Below are 20,198 nucleotides of genomic sequence, written 5' to 3'. Positions count from 1 at the left end.
CTTTGTAATTGGTCTGGAACAAAAATACCCTTCACCCACGTATCTGAAATCATGTACTTCTGTGTAGGCACTCAACTGGAGCACTGCTGTGCCTGTGTTCCTGGGTTTAAATGAAAGCCTTTTTCTGATTTAGAAGTTGTTTCCCTCCTCAGTCAACAAACTGTCACAGGAAAGTATGAATTTGTCAGAAGCTTTTTGCGCTTTGTTTTGGATCTTCCCACTCTAGAATGGAAGTGTCACCTCATGCCATTCGCTGTCAGTCTGTGTGTTTTCATTATTCAGCCAACAACACCCTGGTGGTGTGCCAGCCAACAAGCACAATATCGAGCTTCAAATCTCTTCATCTGTGGTGAAAAAGGGCAAGCTAATACACTGGCTTTAATGCTGGAGGTGCTTTATCTTAGCACAGACCCAGATATATGGGTTGTGTAGCCCAGTGTGCACTGTTCCATTGTCTGTGGCACAGCTTGTAAGAGGAGACTATTCTTTAAGTGTGTGTGCACGGCACGCACATGTGAAAGTGAACAGGCAACCCTTGTGTTTTTGTGTGTGTGTCTGTGGGTACATAAGCTGGCTATGGAGGTCACAGTACAGTATGGCGCCTTCACTCTGACAAGTAAACATGACCTTTGGTGCCACAATGCAAACTGCCATTCTTTATGACCTTGCAGTGTGTTATTGTTTGTGTAGTTTTGCTGCCTTATTATTCACTCTTTAAAGTTAGGGTTAATGGAAATGCTGGTACGGTTTAATGTTTTATGTTTGTGATTTTAAAAATGACATTATAGAGATGTTCCGATACCATTTTTGTCCTTCACAATACCCTATTCCTTGATTATCAGTAGTAGTAGTAGTAGTAGTAGTAGTAGTAGTAGTAGTAGTAGTAGTAAGTACAGATCCGATACCAGTGCGTTGTAGTACCAGTCAAAAGTTTGGACATGCTTTTCCCATTCAAAACAAGACATGCTTTTCCCATTCATAGTGAACAAGAAATATATATATATAACCTATATATATATATATATATATATATATATATATATATATATATATATATATATATATATATATATATATATATATATATATATATATATGCTCCAGTTTTCCACTCGCAGATCAGTCTGGCATCTTGAGGCAGAGAAAATTTGGAGCAGTTAGCCAAACGACCGGGCCAATCAGCGTTGGTTTTGAAAATATTCAAATATCTTTTACCGACATGTTGCTTGCATGCTGAGCTAACGAGCTATGCTTTGCCTACAGCAGCAGGGGCAGGCTTGTGGTTGTATTTTCATACGCTTCGTGGATCTGATTGGTTGATTTGGCCCGTCTATCACCAACATAGGTGATAGACAGATAGTTCATCCAATCAGCTAACCAGTATTTCCGCCCCTTCCCAAAAGTTCTCCAACGGAAAGTTCCCAGATGGATATGCCGAGCAAATGCGAAGCAATCCATCTGGCGGAGTCAGGTTAGTATACTACTATCCCTGTATGAATGTGATATGATTTATATCATTGTTGTAGGGCTTGGCTCATGTTAAACCCTTTGTAAAACATGAAAACATACAGAAAATAAATGCCATAGAACTATTATCCAGTTTGACAGTCAGTCATAACGGAAAAAGAACATAGTTGATTCAACTATGTTCTTTTTCCGAAAGGGAAGAAAATCTTCTTTAAAAGTAGTTAAACTAAGTTGAACTACTTTTAAAGAAGATTTTCTTCCCTTTCTTCTTCTCAATTACGTGGTATTGACTCAGAAACAACTCCATTAAATCAGTCAGAATAAGTATTCAATATTGTTTGGCAAAATGTACATATTATAGCCTATGTTGTCATTAGATCACACAAGTCCCCTTAACATTCGTCCCCACCATCATTGTCATTCTTGTCCTCGAAGTCTTTAAAAGTAATTGGGTGAGTATGTTAAAAATATGAACTTAGATCTCTCTGAGTCTGTATTTTCATATCATGAGGAGCACAACCTTAAGTGTATTGGGAGGGACATTTGTGTTCTGCTTACCTATCCCCTGGTAATCTACATTTGAGATGGAGAGATTTTTAACATTTCTGGGCAGATAGCAGCTCCTTTTGGTCAGCCAATAGCTGACTGACTGGGTGGCGCTCTACCTTACTGTAATGGCGGGTCACTGGCTCCCTTCCACTTCCTATGATTATAATGACCTTGGTGGGACTGTGGGGCTTGAAAAACATTGGATTAAGGGGAAAGGAAAATTAGAGGAGGTTTCCATTTCGCTCTTGGCATAAAATCGGTGGGGTATTTCTGCCAAGAATCCCGAACTTCACCACCACCACTATGCCCCCCCCCCAAGTTGATGGGGCTTGGATGCTCTGGCGGTGTCGGGCGAGTAGAGCTAAAGTGAATAATGATACACAGGCTTTAACTTAGAAATGAATTAAAGGCCAGGGGAAAGGTGGTGGTGCCTCGCTCACTATACACTGTCACAGAGAGCATAGAAACCTGCTTTCAGTGGCCAAACTGGACTTTCTTTTGTGTTTTGCTAATAAATGAAAACACTGATGCAAATAAACAGGTAGTTGGGTAAGGTTTAATGGGCCTGGCTAAGCCTCAGGGTGTAGATCTTATACACAAACGTTAACCTTATTTGCTACAATAGACAATTGGCAAGGCACATAAGCAGCAGGGTGGTTTATCCTGTCAGTGATACATTTCAGGGTTAATGCAACTTACAAATAAATGTTTCTTAAGCTCCCTATTCCTATTAAAGCTCCCTGTGGGTCACTATGTTACCCAAGAATAACATGTGAAATAAGAATTTTCTTAGCATAACCTCTTCCACATTGACAATTGAATATCTGTGCACTGTAGATCCTTGTATGGGGGCAAGTGTCACAGCTACTTTTGTCAGGTTTTGGTTAAGTTGTCATTTCGGATGTCCTGAGTACTGCCGTACCAATAGAAAAGTATTTTGTAAAACTGGGGGGGTCAGGCACCCTTTTCATCATCACATTGAGCGTATATGTCACGTCCACACATACCAAAACAATCTTTTTTTCCCCCGTCTTCCCTGTCATTGTTTTAAGAATATTTGCATCCAAATGGATCCATTTGTACCATATACCGTATACATACTGGGAACTATATTCTCAGAAAGGCGAAGCACTGCTACTCTCTGCTCCTCACCACGGGGCCTCTCAGGTGCTGCAAGCTAAATACTCCGCCCAAGTAGCAGAAGTAGCAGTGCTTCGCTGCTTTCTGAGAATATAGTTCCCAGTATGTATACGTTTAGAAGATGGCTGTGTCTCATGTGGCCTTGTTATTTGTACACGCCATGACTACACAAATCACAACATGTAAATAGGAAAATGTTGGTGTTATTTTATCACTTATTGGGAGCAGTAGGCTGGATGGAGCCGGTTACCTCCAGGATCTGGGCTAAGCGAGGATAGCGGTGGGTGTGTCAGACAGAGTTACAACACGCACGGAGATGAGAAGGGTATGTATGGACTTGGGGGAACTCTGGGGAATATGGTGATTTAGCTTAAGTCTCAATAAGCCGGCTTGTTCCTTTAAACTAAGGAAGAGAGCGTGATGTCGGACAAAATTTGTGTCTCATCATCCCCTTTGTATTTTTAAGCCCCCCTATAGAAGTCATAGCCCCATACAACGTTCCAGCCTCTAATAACTCTAAATAGTAGCTGATTATTTCCACAAGTCAGTATAATGAGATTCTTGTATATGTTTGGACAATATGTTTGAAGATTCATAACTGTGTTGTTTTAGGGTGTAGTTTTTGTAGGCATAGTAACCGTATGTGTTTATATTTCAAATCCATACAGGACTTTAGCCTCAGTATGTGCTGTAAACGGACTAAGTGCAGTCCGTTACTTGTCAGAAAAGCTTTGATGGTGTGCTAGTTGTAAGCTATGCTAGTAAAAGTAGACCAGTCCATCTATCTAATATAATATAAACAGTGTGGCAAAAGGAAATAATAAGCCAAAGCTTGAAGACTCCCATTTTATTTAGATCTCCTGTTTAGGAGCATTGTGGGTTCCTGGTAAATTATAGCAACCCAGTGCGACACATCAGGATCAGACAAAACCCCTGTGTCTACATTGTTCAAACCAAGTCAGCGGAAGTTATTTGTGATATTGGACTTTATAAACTTGACTTAGACTGCTAAATTGTTATTCTTATCTTTTCTCATAAACCAGACATGTTCTTGATTACAAAATGTTTGAGGTCACTTGAAGGAGGTCTGAGTGTTTAATTATTTAGCAATAAAAAAGTGTTTTCATCGGAAGAGCTGGTAAAGTGTTTACATGTGCATGTAAGAGGCTAGTTGTGTCCCAGAAGTAGCTCACCCAAAGTTTTTAAGTTGCTCACATATTAAATGGCACAGCAAAAAATAAAGTGACAAATCTTTTATTATAGTAAAAAATAATGTTGTTCTTTTTAAGCTTTGTTTTATTTGATTATTAAATATTATGTTCTGTAATAATGTATATGTTCAGCGGGAGTTTGACGGGCTTCATTTACCTAGGGCTGGGTATTTAATCTGAACACTTTTTGAGTACCAACTGAAATGGGTTATCAAAAACTCTCAAACAAAAGGTGCTACTGAATACTTGGTCAGATTCTTGGTGTAGTTTAATTGTTCTTTTATCAACTTTTGCCAGATTTCTTTTGTGTAGGCATACAGCTGAACACTAAACAGTGATGCAGGGAAGTTATTTTAACGACCAATGTATTAATACTCAGGTATTCTCAGTGCAAGTACCAAAAACCTTCATACAGTCCTGCATTTACCAGCGATGGTAGAACCAAATTAAAATACTTGCTCTTTTCAGTTTGTGATTTGTTAGTTGTCTGCTTGCATCTTTAAAAAGAAAATTCTGGTACTCTACCCTACAGTTTAGTTCAAATTGTAACGTAAAAATCAACTGAAATGGTCAACTTTGAAAACTTAATTTGAAATTGACTGTGGAAATGTATTTTTTCTTCAGATCTTTGTTATCTAATAATTTCAAAGTGCCTTCTCTAAGCAGAAAATCCCCTGCAGCACAAAATCAGGTAACCGTATTGGTCCTAATACCTCCAGTACAGTACCTGCCTGTCTGCCTGGTCTCAATCAGAACCCCCTCTGTGTGGAATGGAAGTGCCTCAGCCTTGGTAACGATTTTTCCCGTGTTGACAAGTCACAACATGGAGATCTACAGCTCGGAGAGCAGCCCTTTGGCTACGCAGAGCCCTGCTTGCACTGAGTAATAGCAATCTCACAGGAGTAGCAGGCTTTCAGCTGGCAGCAGTTCATACGGAACAGCTCACTGGTGCAGCTGGGAAAGACAGAGCAAAGTGGAGAGGGAGAGAGGAGCTGGTGGTGGTAGCAGTGGATATGGAGAGAGGGAGGGAGGGAGGGAGGGAGGGAGGAAGTGTAGAGGAAGAGCTGTTAAGAGCTTTGGGCGGTTTCTCTGTTGTTGTACCACACAAGTGCATCCAGGCCCTGCAGGACAAGCCTTTAACAGGCATGAGGGATGGAGAGCATGAGAGGAGAGGGGGAGGAGGAGGCGGTGGAGGAGGAGGAGGAGGAGGAGGAGGAGGAGGAGGTGGTGGTGGTGGTCTGGGGAGCTGAAGCCGGCCAGTCGTGCCAGACGCCCGCTCTAAACAGGGATGTGATTTATTGTTGGACTCTGTCTCACGTTTCACTTCTAGAAAGACACTAAAATTACATTGTACAGAGATAAAGAACTTCCTCAATTGTCTTTGAAGAAAGACCAATGCCTGTGGGCTGTGAAGATTTTTTTTTTTGGAGCATGTGGTACATCTTTAACCAGTGTGTGAAATTTGACTGTTTTTTTTTTTAAAGGTTTTGGCATACGGGGCCATCTGATTTGAGTTTTTTTGCTGATGGATTCTGCTTTGGTCATTGCTTTTTCAACTGTCCCTACAAACCTACTGCTTTAGTATGTTATATACGTTACCTGTCCATAAAGCTGCTCTTTGAAACATAGTTACCCAGAGTATGTCATCAGAGTATGTATAGTTTGCCAGGGGGCTTTGAAAAGGCTTTAGGCCAACAGGTTGATCTTTGTTGCCCTTGCTGAATGTCCTTTGCACAGAGCAGTGCTATGAGATGACCTCACTTCCTGTGTGGGTAGAGTGGGGCAGGAGGCCTCTTACACACACATGCAGACAGACTCTCTCAAGCACAGCCTGGCGCTAGTTAGCCTTTAGTGCACTAGCCAGGCTAACCCCTTCTCTCCTCTTGGTGTGTGGAAGTGTTTTTACATTACACATTTAGGCAGTCAAGAGCAAGGCACAGGCTAATGTCTTTAACTAGCCGGCATGTCTTTAACAGCTGTGTGTCTGCAGCTTTTTGGGATGTAGGATCAGTTTTATAGGGAGATTAAGAGTACAGAGAAGGAGTGGGGGCTGTTATAGACACAGGATAGTAGGACCATAAGGCAGCGACAGCTCTCCAAGGAAACAATATATCACCTCTAAAAGCAGAGTGGAAGTGTTTGGCTCTGGGACAAAAATCCTGAGAAGTTAAAATCATTGATGTGATGTCATCTCGTAGAAAGCCATTGTCAGTGCAATGTGAGGTTATTTATGATGCTGAAAATGCAGGTGAGCATCTTGACTAATTCAGTTCTGTAGAGGAGGCTTCCCTATTTGCACAATGTGGTCATAGCGTCTCGGAGTACATTAAACGAACAATTTAACTCAGGTCTCATCCTTCCGTTGTTTACCAAGGGCATTTGGTCACTTGATTTTGTCCTTGTAATGCTAATGAGATTAGCTAATCACTGGATATGACATTCTGAGTGAGGAGCCCTTTAGTTTATGGTACCTGTTAGAACCATAACCATACGTAGAAACAAATGAAGCTGGACAAATTAGCACACTAAGGTAATGGATGGATGTTGTAGGTATCAAGCTATTCTAAAAAAAAATAAAAAGTGAATGTAATGGCTCAGCTCATGATTGCCCGTATGTTCCCACTCCCCACGAGTGTTTTGAATGGGGGCCATGTTGGTTCAGATTGCCATGTCATTAATCCCTCGTACTCTACAGGGGAGTGGTCAGCGGCAGATGTATTTGCACTTCCTCCAGAAGGCTTTCTAGATTAGCACAAATCCTCCCAGAAAAACTGTTTAAAAACCTCATTTGGCACGCACAGCCAGACTTTGTGCTCATAGCTGGCCAAAGACATCCATCCCTCCCTCTACATCTCATTCTCTCTGAACCCCCTTTTTTTTTATTTAATTTTTTTTTATCCCCCCCCCACCTTGTGGTTCTCAGAGCTTAGCCCCATGTCGGTTTGGACAGGGCAGTGTAATTGTTTGGAAACTCAGTTCTGCCATTTGCATGCAGCAAGCACCCACTTTTCTAGTTTCAGTGGTTTGACCTTGTTGTACCTGCCAGCCAGAAATGAGATCATCAGAAGAGTAGACGAGAAGCTGACATCTCTCCTCCACCTACCCATGGCTTTAAGTGATGGTTGTCATAGCAATCATTATGCCACAGAACAGACTCAGTGGGTGAAGGATGGCTTTGAATGCGGCAGCCTCAGGTCACAACCTGGTTATGACAGAACAGATAGACCTATGAGGGTTGGCTGCAGTACACCGTCTGCACAAAGTAAACAGCCGCAAAAATCGCATGTCAAGTTCATATGGATTTCAGGAGGGGGGGACATTACTGAGGCAATGTCTTTTTATACCTTGGAGAAAGCGAGACAGGTATTGGTGTAACGGAGAGAGGGGAAGAGCAGCATGGGACGAACAATGCCTCTCATTCCCATCAGCTGCCCTGGCCAGCATTTAACATGGAGATTGGAAATGGAATAAGCTCTCCCCCCATTCTCCCTGGACCTGCATGTAAATGAGGTTAGCAGTTAGCATTTCCTGCTGTGCCACAGCAATTCTTCTTCCTCTCTTTCTCCCTCATTTTTTTTTTTTTTTTTTTTTATATAAATAATGGCCTGAAAGTGCTCCCCCTTTCCTGGGGTAGGGACCGGGACCAATCCTGATTAGTGTCCCTGTCCAAAGTAACAGGCTAAAATCCAAGCAGGCACTGCCTTGGGCTCCTCTGCCAAACAGCCGTCAAAGCAATACCACCATAAAAAAGGCATCTTTTCCCCCCTCCCCCTCAATTCTCAAGATTCCCTCCCTCTTTCGTCTTCCTCTCTCCTCTGCTCATTCTCCCTTGTCGTCCATTCGGAGCGTCTCTAAAAGACACTGCCTCCATTGCTCTAACACATTTTCCCCTTACATACATTACATGCGTGCACATATAGAATTACCTCTCACTCTACAGCCACCTCCCACCGGACCTTGCTTTGTATCCCTGGGTGGACTGGCTGCTATAGAGCTGAGTGTCCCTTTTGCCAGTAGGGTGATTTACAAACAATACATTGACAATGTACACACTCCCACCTTCCACCCTCCCACTCTCTCTCACTTCTCCTCCACAGACACACAATCACCTCTGTGAGGAGCTTCAGTATGCCAGAAAACTACGCAGCAGGGTGATGGCCTGTTCTTTTTCGCACTTGTTCCAAAGAATGTACCCTGTCTACTTGAGAATGCTAGCGCGACATGCACATCTTGGTTGAATGAGGTTACTTTGTCAACCGGAGGACAAATTGATGAGATCTGACTAGTATGTCAAGTGGCTTATAATTAGTAGTTTTCACACACAAAAAAAAATAATCACATGAAATGGTAATCTGAGCGGTGTGTAAGACAATTCCGCCTGATAGAAAGCAAATACGCGAGGGAGTTATATTAGTTGAACAGTTGCAGGCATATGCTAATTACTAAGTGTTTGAGAAAAGGAATTTGTGAAAAATATTACTCTTATGTCTGCATCAAAGCTCTAATAAAGTGGTTATCATCACGCTGTCTTCTAGATTTGTTACTGTGCCAGGCTATGGGAAACACTGTATTCAGTACACAACACCCTGTTAAACAACCACTGCTGCACAGCAAATTGATCTGGTTATGTCGTAATGCTACCAAATATATTTTTGGTAAGCAATCCAGCATTGGGCATTTATAGGAAAAGAGCTTGTGTTGTTGTGAGCACTTATGTGTCGGAAGCATCATTTCTTGCATTTTTTTACACACGCATGTAGAAAAAGTTTTTATCTACCGTATGTGGTGTTTTAAAGTGTGCTTCGTGTGTTTGCCTGTACTCCGTTTCACAAAGAAGGATGCCACCCACATATGCCTATTCCTATGAGAGGGAACGGCTTGAGTCTCGATAAATATGACCAGCTCTTTCTCACGGAATCCAGAGAGTCAGTCCGTGTTGTTGTCTAGTGTTTAGACACTAGCAATAAGCCCCATTTATCACACAACCTATGAATGAATGAATGAATGAATGAATGAATGAATGAATGAATGAATGAATGAATTAATTAATGTTCAAGCAATTATGTTTAAAAACTTCCCAGTTCCTCTACATAGGGGAACCTTTTCTTTTTTACTTTTTACAGTGATCACTTTGAGAACAATTATATTGTATGTGCATATTCTGATGTAGACCAGTATTTATTTGCATCAGGACTCGCCCAGTTTAAAATGGAAATAGATTTTTGCTGCTCAGTAATACCCCTCACCGACACCATGCTGTTAAAACCCCCAACACACTCCTATCTTTTGGGGTTTCTTCCTTGCATTCTTTGGATGGAAACCTTTTGTTGCCAAACATTTTCTAAATACAATAGCAGTTGTTATTTTTGTAAAATGATACCAGGAAATGTTCCATCACTTATTAACAAACACATGATGTCCAGTGAGTGAGAGACTAACCTTGTGACAGCCACTACATATTCCATAATGTGAAATTTAATACTCTGCAAAGGATTTTTTTCTGATTTTGAAAATGGTAATGCTATGAATTTTGTAGTGTGGAATATGGTGATCCACAGATGGTCATTGTAGCTGTTATTGTCAAAAATAGTCAAATCTTCTTTTCTAATGGCTGCTTAGATAATTTAACCAGTTCTTGTAAAGCAGATTCAATAAAAAAACCTTTTTACCAAAAACACTGCAAGCAGTGAATAAGTCATTCATAAAAAAAAAAAAAAAACTTTTTAGAAGAATTAACAGTAAAACCATCCAGTAAGATGCTGACCCATGGCCAGTTGATTGTCTTTGGAGTACCAGTACGCTGGTTTTAGTATTTCTCACCTTGTAATAAGCCAGTTAATCCTTGCCTCTTCCAGACCCACTTTCCTTTTTGTTGTGTTCTATGTACCCAGTCTGAATTTTTTGCCCATTTCACACAGACTCCGCAGTAGCGCTGCATTGATGGTCTGCTGTCATGCCGGCTTTGTTTATTCCCACAGAACCAAGCAAAGGTGGCATAATGGACCTTTTTCACAGCAGACATTTTGACTTGTCATAGCAGGAAAAGCACAGCCGAAATTGATAATCTTAACCACCTTTTAAGCTTAACCTACAAAACAATATAGTCGATTCCTGTTCCTGTTGATAAACATGATTCATATTTATACACATATACTTAAGCATTTTCTTTTTCTTTTTTTTCTTTGCTGTCTATTTTTTTATTTTTTAATTGCTTGTTCTGTGTGTTATGTGTATGACATGTATATGTATCGTTGTGGAGTATGTTACCATTTATTTCTGTAGCCTCTTGGCCAGGTCATGTTTGTAAATGAGAAGTTGTTCTCAAACCGTTTACCTGGATAAATAAAGGTTAAAAAAAAAAAAAAAAAAAAAAAAAACGATGGCTCAATTCCATCAAGTGTCCCAGTAAGCTATTTCAGTGAGTCAGCATGAACAATACCAAGGCCTCTCCTAAGTGGAATGTAGCCATCATTAATGGTTTTGAATACGCCTGTGCTTTTCCTACTATGACATGTCAACATGTCTGCCGTGAAAAAGGTCTATGCCGCATTGCCGCCCCACCAGTGTGTGATTTCACATAGCATGCCGGCATTCCAGGAGCAAAAGAGACGTGACTAGTAACACAACAGCTGGTATCTAGCGTGTGTGAGTCGATCCGCACTGTTTATCAACCACACGAACCCCATCCACAAACCGCCAACTGTATGAATTACGGGGCATTCGGACCAAAAAATGCGATCCGGCAATTTTCCGCAGGGTTGTGCGATGGTTGGGGTGTCGGTGAAACATTTGTGTGACGTCCTGTTGTGTTCTTAAACCCCACAACAAAGCACAAGTAGACTTTATATTTGACAATTACTGTTTTCCGTCAGATCGTTAAAAACTTTTGGCTATTTGGAATGCTGCTTCGTCACTTGTTTGTCACTCGGTTACGGCTCTATGACTACCTCTGCAACAACTCTGTCCCCCATTCAGTTTTTGCAACTTTTACAGTGGCAAAAAAGAAAAACATAAATATTTTTTGTGGTCAGAAACTGCAGATACAACATTTTATAAAGCACAGATATAAGTTTATTAGCAAAGATATCAAGTGAATGTACAGCAGAGTTTGCAGTTTTGTGCAGGAAAAGTTAACACCTGTTTACTGGCTATGGGAAAGGAGTATCTATTTTTAGAATGTTTGTAATTTTGGTGGAAAAAGGGTTTAAGAAAACGGTTGAAAAGTAGATGCTGCTGTGCCGCAAAGCACCACGGAGGAGAAAGAGATGCTGTTGATGAAGTATATGTTTATTTTCTCTTTTACAAAGGCGAGAAGGAAAAGGATTTTCCTAACTCTTCTTGTCTATAAATATTTTTTCTGAATTTAAGTTCTAACCTTCTGGTTTTCTGTTTCTTTCTCTGGGCAATGTACAGCAGTAACAGGATATCAATTAGGGGTGTTGAAAATAATCATTGCATCGATGCATCGAGATGCGGACCTGGACGATTCTGCATCAATGCAGCGACAGAACATAAGCGGTTATTGCCTCATGATGTTGAGTTTTGCCTTTTGTCTGCTGTATTCAGACGCCGCTATATTCAGGAAGTGCCTTTTTCTAGAGCAGTTTATATATATCTGACTGCTTGATGAAAACCATGTGTAGCAATATATAATAATATTGAGGAGGTGACTCATCGTAATGTGACCAGTGAAGATTCACACCCCTAATATCAATATTAGGGCTCCGACACAGCGGGAGTGCATAGCGTGCGCTTGGCACCACTGTTTACAGAATGTTATCGTTTATTAATGTAGATGCTCACATCGTTATAGTTATCGTTGTGGTGTGGACGGCCCTTTAGTAAGGGATCCAGTAGCTTGGAGAACTATTTAGGGTGACTCATGCCATGAACACAGCAATGTGCTTGGGTTATTTATTACGCGTCATATTAGTGGGTTTAATCTGGCTGATTTTAAACGGAACCTTCACTTACACAACCGAGACGATATCCATCCATCCATGAGTGGCACTAGCAGCTAATACATCCATGAAAACAATAAATAAGACACTCTGTGTATTTATGCATTTTCTTATGTTAATTTGATGAATGGCATTTGATTTAGTCAGAAATAGTTGCCATCAGGGTGTGTGTACGGTATGAAAATATACTTTATATGGTGTGGTCGCTGTTGTAAACCACTAAGTTTGATTGTCTGACTGTTTGATTTGTGTAAATTATAATTCAGATGTTTGTATCAAAGTGATAATAAGTCAAAAATGGACATTCCTGTCTGGATATTTTATGGATCCATAATTTATTTACCGATGGCCGATAGCTACCATTGACAATCTTATTAACAGTGGGCTACTTAGTAGAGATGCACCGATGCCAGTGACCGGAATTGGCCGGTTTTCACGTGCTCGGCCATACTGACGGGCAGGTCATTGTGACATATGCCGATTTCATGCCGCTCAATGCTATAATTAACTGACAACATAAGTTATACGAGTTACAGTTCTCAAGGACACACGGATGCCACAACAGTCTTTTTTCGTTTCTCTCAACTTTACGCCGCGCGTACCCACTCGTGGTGTGAAGCGCGTGTCAGCGCTATTCTCGCACATGTAGGGAACCTCGTAAATTAACCTGCTAAATGTCAGCTGTTTGGAAATTCTTCAGCGTGTGTGCAGAAGATAATAAGTTTGCAATATGCAACACCTGCAAGGAAAAAGTAGGGCGTGGAGGGCCGACAGCAAAAACCAAAATCGCATTTTTTTTTGTTGGATATTGGATCTGAAAAGAAGGAAATGGTTCTAACATTGCACTTTAGATGTGTGTGAATTTCCCACACCAGGAGTAATTTATATAGTTATATTTTATAGTGATCCATTATCTGTTCAAAAAATGTTCTATCTTCGGTGCAAAAGGTTCTATTAAAGAAAAGAAAAGAAATATTGTGTGTGTTGTAAAGTGGTTAGAAAAAATGAAATCGGAATCGGCTAAAATCTGTATCGGCTGGCCTAACTCAAAGAAAATCGGAATCGGCCTAGAAAGTTGTAATCTGTGCATCTCTACTAGTTAGGCTATGTTGGAGGCGATGGCCTTGATGACTTGGGTAGCATGCAACAAATTGACACTTAAACATATCATCTGTAGGTTGTTTGAGAGAGGTCAATGAAGTCAGTGTTTTCAACAGGTGGGGATTTTGGGGAAGTTGACCTCTAACATTCAACACTTTGATTTCAGATTTGGGAAGTCATTTTTATCTAGACTCTACGTGGCACACGGATGCATCTTTCTGCCAGATTTTTCATCATTCTGCTTTTATGTTGCACTTCATTGTAGACCTTTGAAAAAGAACAATACTAAATACACAAACATGACTTTGGAAGTCTGAGAGTATGGTGCAGAGATTAGAACGTGACTGCCCTTTGTCTGCTAAATTGAAATGGGGATTGGTAGACAGAGATGGGATCTCATGTGTAATAGATGTTTTGATGCTGTTTTTGGGACTGTGACAGCAAACATTGGCCCATTTTCACTCACCAATTAGTGTCATTAGCTGGATACTGCAGTATGCTTCAAGTCTGGGCTGTAGATTATGGCTCAAATGATAATCCTTTAATCATGTGGTGAGATACTCTGTGTTCAACTACAGAAGGTGTTCTTAAGTGAGATAAAAAAGTTCTAAAATTGCAATATGTCTATTTCTGGTCAATTAGTTACTCAAGCAGGCTTTCCTGTAATGAAAAGATTCACACATTTGCATCAGGATGTTGTTGTGAAATGGAAATTGACTTGGAATGTGGGAAAAATGTTAAATTGGCCATAACTGCGGGAGCCACATTAACAACACTGCTCACTGCAATTGAACTAAATTCATATAGCTTGATACTTGGCAGCAAATACATCAGAATTTAACTTTTGAGTTTTGGAAAACAGGTTTGTTAATCCCAATTTGTATACACATTTTTAATGCAGATATATAGCTTACACTCATATTCAGATGTCACAACATTTAGAGACACACTAAATACTATTTTAGTGATACAACCCATTCCATAATGCAATAATACAAATAACATGTAGGCCTACAACAAGACACGGTTTGTCCAAAGCATGTGTGCGTAAGTTGCACCACTAACTTCCAGTCCAGGTTATTTTTAGGGCAGGACAATAAAGTTACTAATCAGATTCAGTTGCTATATCCTCTAATCAAAATCTTTGTAATTTGTCAGTTTATGCTGCAAAGATGCAATAAATAATAAATAAATAAATACCACTTCTCGCCCTCCAGCAGTTTAGGTCCATAGCTTTGATGACACATCTGAGGTGATGAGCAAGTTTTTTTTTTTTTTTTTTTGAGATGCTAAATATGGAAGAGAAAAATAAACCAGGGGGTAAAGTGCACTTCATCTGCAATGAGGAATTTCAGAGGTCTGGGGCTCTCAGTCGTCTCATTCTCTTCCAAGAACACTTCTCCTTCCTGTTTCACCTCTGGCATGCCGCCCAAAGTACCCACAAACCACGGAGGCCAAGGCCGAAAATACACAGATGGTAATTTGCACTACATTTCAATACGACTCAACCGCCATTAAATATAGCCCTGCTGCCTGCGCCCTGATCCTCACTGAGAGTATCGCCTCACCTCAAATTCCAACTAAGAGATGAGCTCTTTACGCCTTTGTCAAAGAGTACCAGTTGTACGGGATGACAGAGATAGTTGGAGTGAGAATGAAAGAGTTGATTCTGAGTTTTCATAATGTCTTACATGAACCTCAATCAATACACAGGAGGATTTTTTCCACCTCCTGGGTCAGGACATCGTGTCAACATAATTAATTGCTAGAGGGATGTTTAATGGTTTAGCTTACTCTTGCATGGAAGAAAAATTAGTGTCAGTTTTTGAAGTCACTTACAAGAAAGGCCTTGACAACTACTATATCATTGTCTACATATATACTGCATGCATGTAAAGAAGTGGTGTTACTTCCCCACTTCCCAACACAAGGCAAATGCTATCACACCATCACCAAGTTCATCAAAAGTAAATAATTAATTACCTGCTCCATTGTGTGACATTTTGCTTTAGTGATCACGTCTTGCTCATACCCTTGTTGGTTGTCATTTTTCATTCCTAATGGAAATAAAATGATGGATAAACTTTGGAGCAATTTTCATGTTGCTCATGCAAAAGACAGCATTTAACACATTGATGGCATATAATTTCATGTGAAGGGGGGGAAATATGTCTGCTAGCTCCCACACTTCCAGCTGGATTAATGTAGAGCATCTGTGCTTAATATATTTATTTTTAATATTAGTATTCCCGGTTATGAAAACAGGAGAAGAGGGAAAGGGATGAAGGGAGGGATATATAAGAAGAAGAAAAATCGCAGGTGTAAAAGAGATAAAGCAATTGAGAGATTATGGAAAAAGGGAAGGGAAGCGATCCTGATCCAGTGTGTCCCAATTAATGGAATTACCCTCCTCCTCGAGAGGACCGTTAGTCATGTGAAGAGATGTCTCTCCCACCATATTGTCCAGCAGGCGCTAAGAAGGCAGCCCTGACCGCCGGGCGTGCTCATTAGCATAGCCCGCGGCCGTGGCAACCCCCGCCAGGGCCCAGCCGGACACTTAACACGTGGCTCCTTCTCAGTACATCCATACTCACTGCCCTTCTTCCCATGTCCTGCTCTACCTCCTTGACCCACCCCCAAAGACACACCCATGCACACACCAATACCATATCCCCCTCCCAGTCATAGCAGGGAAGATGTAATACTAATCATTTTGCCGATGTAGATGTGATTGTTTTAGACTTAGTATGTTGTGGCAGTCTTTTATGTTATTTCACTTTTTATGGCTTTGCGGTCAGCAATCTTTGCGATTTTAGTGATTCCCTGACCTGCACTACCTCGCTCTAGCTCTCGCTCCCTCTCTCTTTGCCTCTCTTACTCTCATTGCTATATTAGCTCATGGGCACGACTCTCGTTTTGACATTGGCACAGTATTGTTGCACCCCTGTCCAGCCTTAATCGGCTAATGGCCTCCTCTTCTTTCTTGCCGAGCCAAATCAACCCCTCCCTTAACCATCCCTCTATCTGCCCTTTCCTTCCTTCGCCTTCCCATCTCCTCTCCCTCTACTCAGGCCTGGGGTCAGTAAGGCCAATTTTAGAGAGAGAGAGAGAGAGAGAGAGAGAGAGAGAGAGAGAGAGAGAGAGAGATCACACAAGTCATGTGGTCGGTGACCTCCTGGCCAACCTTACTCCAGTCCCTTGCTCTTCTCTAACTCTCACGCTTCCCTTTACCAGCAATCATTCTGTTTGACAAGGAAGTCTGGCTGACTCCCGTACTAAACTCATATGCATGTGCATGCACACACATACATGCACCTCTTTCTGACCTAGAAAAGCCACGGCCAAAATAATCCTGCCAAGTTCACAAGTGGAGATTGTTGACAGCACTGCGTGGTAAAACAATGAACAAGTACTCTACCTGTAATGTCAAACAGTTTTTAGCTGTAGTTACAGGCCGTGAGCTCATTGTCTGTTTTTTTGTGACAGGTTAACACAACACACAGGTTTCCAAACAGTTTAAGTCGCAGAGGTGATGCATCAAAAATAATTTTATCTGCTCAGTGTACATCTCTGTTCAAGCTCAAGGCAGACAGTTTATTCTAGCCTGTCTCAGGCCTCGCGGCCTTCTCTTTGTGTAGCCTCAGCTTGCACTTTGACTTGTTATGGCTCTCTCTTTGTCTACAATGTGGTGGCGCTAGTATACATCTTTGTGGCCCAGAGAGAAAATCCCCCGCTGCTGCACCACTGAATCACCCGTGTGTGAGTGATAACAGATCCAGACTGCTGAGCACCCCGCAGCTGTTTGTCTCAACATGCAAGTCATCCCCGCCATTACACCACTAAATAGTTCCCTTTCAGTAGCAGACGCTTGCCGCCTGGGCCCTTATCTCCAGGCCTCCATCACTGGGGGGAGGTTGCAGTTACTGCACCCATTGTACTGGAGGCAAAGCAGTTGAATGTGTGTCGGAAACACAGCGGGGTGAGGACTTCAGCATTAAATCACACTCTTGGCTGTGGGTTTGTAGTCTAAACTGTGATATGTATGCACGTGCATTATGTTTGTCCCCTTGCGTTTGGTGGGCATACAGCAGCAGTTGTGAGAACAGAGCTCAGACGAAGCACCCCCTTAGAGCTTGGGCTTGAGACCATGACCTTGGGAAATGTCATTACGCCCACGGGGGTGGCTCGCCTGTGACACAAAGCCATGGTAGTGGAGTGCATCAGTGCACTGTAGCACTCTGGCAGAAGCCTAGTGGTGTAGTGTTGCGTTCAGCTGTACCTAACCCTGAGGTTTAAAAGTGAACCTAGGAAGCAAGAGAGTTCAGCCACAAAGCTGAGACCTTGGGTCAGCAATCTAGCGATTTCCCTCTAACCACATTACAGCCATTAGTGGCTCTTGCTGCTTTTCACATGTCACATGGAAATGGGTCAAGCCCTGCCCTGCATGACTCACTGGCTCTTTCTCCCTCTCTTTCATTCCTGTTAACCCTTCTCAGGTGGCAAAATTGCTTCAAGGAGCATAGGAAAATTGGGTTCACAATAGGCACAACGTTTTCATTCACCTTTTTAAACAGTCTTAAGAAGTGCGAAGGGTCAGGTCCCGTCACTCTCTTAACATCTTGCATTGTTTGTGTAGTCCTAGATGTATGTGAAGTCTATTAGACATGCCTTCATAACTGGGTTGGAGAGCCCTAAGGCCATTATTATTATGGCTGCCTTGGTCTTTGGCATCTGACATTTCCTGTCAGCTTTTGGTTATGTGTTACTGAAAAATGTAAGATGTGTGAGAGACAGAAATGAGAAGATGTTTGGAAGTGTGTAAGCTCTGTTTGAGATCTGTTGCAGCAGGAGAGTAGCGGTCATAGTGGGTTGTGATTGTGGTCACCTTTGTGGATCATGGCGAGCCACGTTGGCCAGATGTCAGACAACTCTAATGATCCCAACAGGTTGCTGGGCCGGGTTGCCTGGCAACCGCTTTTGCCTTTCGCTGTAAACAGAGAGCAGGCCCACCAGGCCTCTGTCAGGGTTGCGATGTGTGTGGATATACTGTATGTATGTTGGTGTGTGAGACATCTGAAACAATTCTTCCATTGACACATGTTTTTGCATCTGTATGAGTGCCAATTTTCTGAGAAATCTCAGTCAGTTCCTTTTTATCAGATGTTTTGTGAGGTTGTGTACAGTAAGCCAAAGAGGTGGGGATAAACAGTCAGTTTTGACATTATTCTTTGGCCCAGGCTTGGTGCTTTTGACATATTCTTATGGAGGTTTGTTAATATGTATCAGGAATATTCACTTCTCTTTGTTCGCCCTTGTCTGGCAAGCTGTAATGTTTTGCTTATGAATATTGATACATGAAGTGTATATTAATGACCCTTGGTGACCTTAACCCTATCCTTATTGGCTCCCTGGTGGTATCTGCAGGCTCATGAATATTAATCTAGTTCTGTAACCTCCATTACCCTAATCTTTGCTGTCTACCCTCCCAGAAGGACCCGTTGTCATGGTAACCCCTTTACTAGACTCTTCCAGACCAAGGGTGGGAAAAATACGGTTAAAAAAGGACAGAAAAATCTAAATTACTCAAACATCTTGCATGCGCCCTGCATAAAGCAGCTATTGTATAATAAAGAGGTTGAATTTGTGTGTAATTTTAGTGGTCTTCTCGCTGAGCAATGAAGTGTATATTTTGCAGATTCAAATGGCCATTCCACTTGGGTTTGGGCAGGTGATAGTGTTTGGTAATGTTCAAAATCTCAATTAGGCATCCACATAGTACAGATCACTAATTGCTTTGTATCCTCATCATAGACAAGCAAGGATGGGAAATAATAAAAGTTAATAGTAAAAAGTTATTTCCAATGTTACAAGCTGTCTAGCCAGAAGCTATGCCTATGCCCTCTACTTAAGTCTAGGGCTGCAACTAACGATTATTTTAATCGCTTAATCTGTCGATTATTTTTTTCGATTAATCGATGAATCTGATAAAAAAAACAAAAAAGCATTAATTTACATAAACTCAATACATACTTACATACATACTTGTTGTTTTAGTTAATAGTTGTGTAAAGGTAAGTAACCCAAAGAGCAGATACAGACAAGACACACACACACACACACAAAGCTTATTCATTAAATTATTACCATCATTGTAGTAAGTGCAAGTTAAGTTCATTTATACAACACACACTAATATATTTGTCAACAATAACTGATATGGGACAAAGCACAGAATATATACATGACAACAGATTAAAAAATTAATGGGCCAAAAAAGGTGAGTGAATAAAACCGTGTCTTTAGTCTTGCAAACTATACCACCCCTGCTTTACTACTGTTTAACGAGCTAACGCTAACTTGTCATGCTAGTCAGCTGGATAACGAGTAAACAACAGCACCAGACGATCTACTCGAGGGACGGTACGTTCCTCACTTCAGAACGGAACAGAAGTAGGATAGTGTAGTGACTTTACCCTGCTGTTGAACTCCCTTCCTCCTCATCAAGGACTCAAACAGGTTTACGTTTTAGGTGCTGAATCATCACCGTGGTGCGCCCGTGCCATGCCGTGTCGCTTTTGCTTATCTTGCAATTAACACGTTTTTGATTTATTTTGTGTGAAATGCTCCCACACCTTGGATGACTTGGGTCGTACTGATTTCTCTGCCTCCGCCGAGTGTTTCAGAACAACGTTACGGGTCTCTCCGGTCTCTCTCTGTATTTCCTCTGCCCCCGCTCTGCTCTTTTTTTCTTTTCTTTCGCTCCGCTCTG

General features: G+C 41.4%; 1 protein-coding gene across 3 annotated transcripts in view; it reads left to right on the top strand.

Annotated features, from left to right (window-relative positions):
- The window catches only part of znf827 (zinc finger protein 827), a 73,099-nt gene that overhangs the window by 2,526 nt on the left and 50,375 nt on the right, over window positions 1-20,198 (top strand). The window lies entirely within an intron of this gene.

This window comes from Perca flavescens, chromosome 2 (assembly GCF_004354835.1).
Source record: "Perca flavescens isolate YP-PL-M2 chromosome 2, PFLA_1.0, whole genome shotgun sequence".
In the NCBI taxonomy this organism is placed as follows: Eukaryota; Metazoa; Chordata; class Actinopteri; order Perciformes; family Percidae; genus Perca; species Perca flavescens.
The sequence above is the reverse complement of the archived record's forward strand: the minus strand, read 5'-3'. Positions and strand labels throughout refer to the sequence as shown.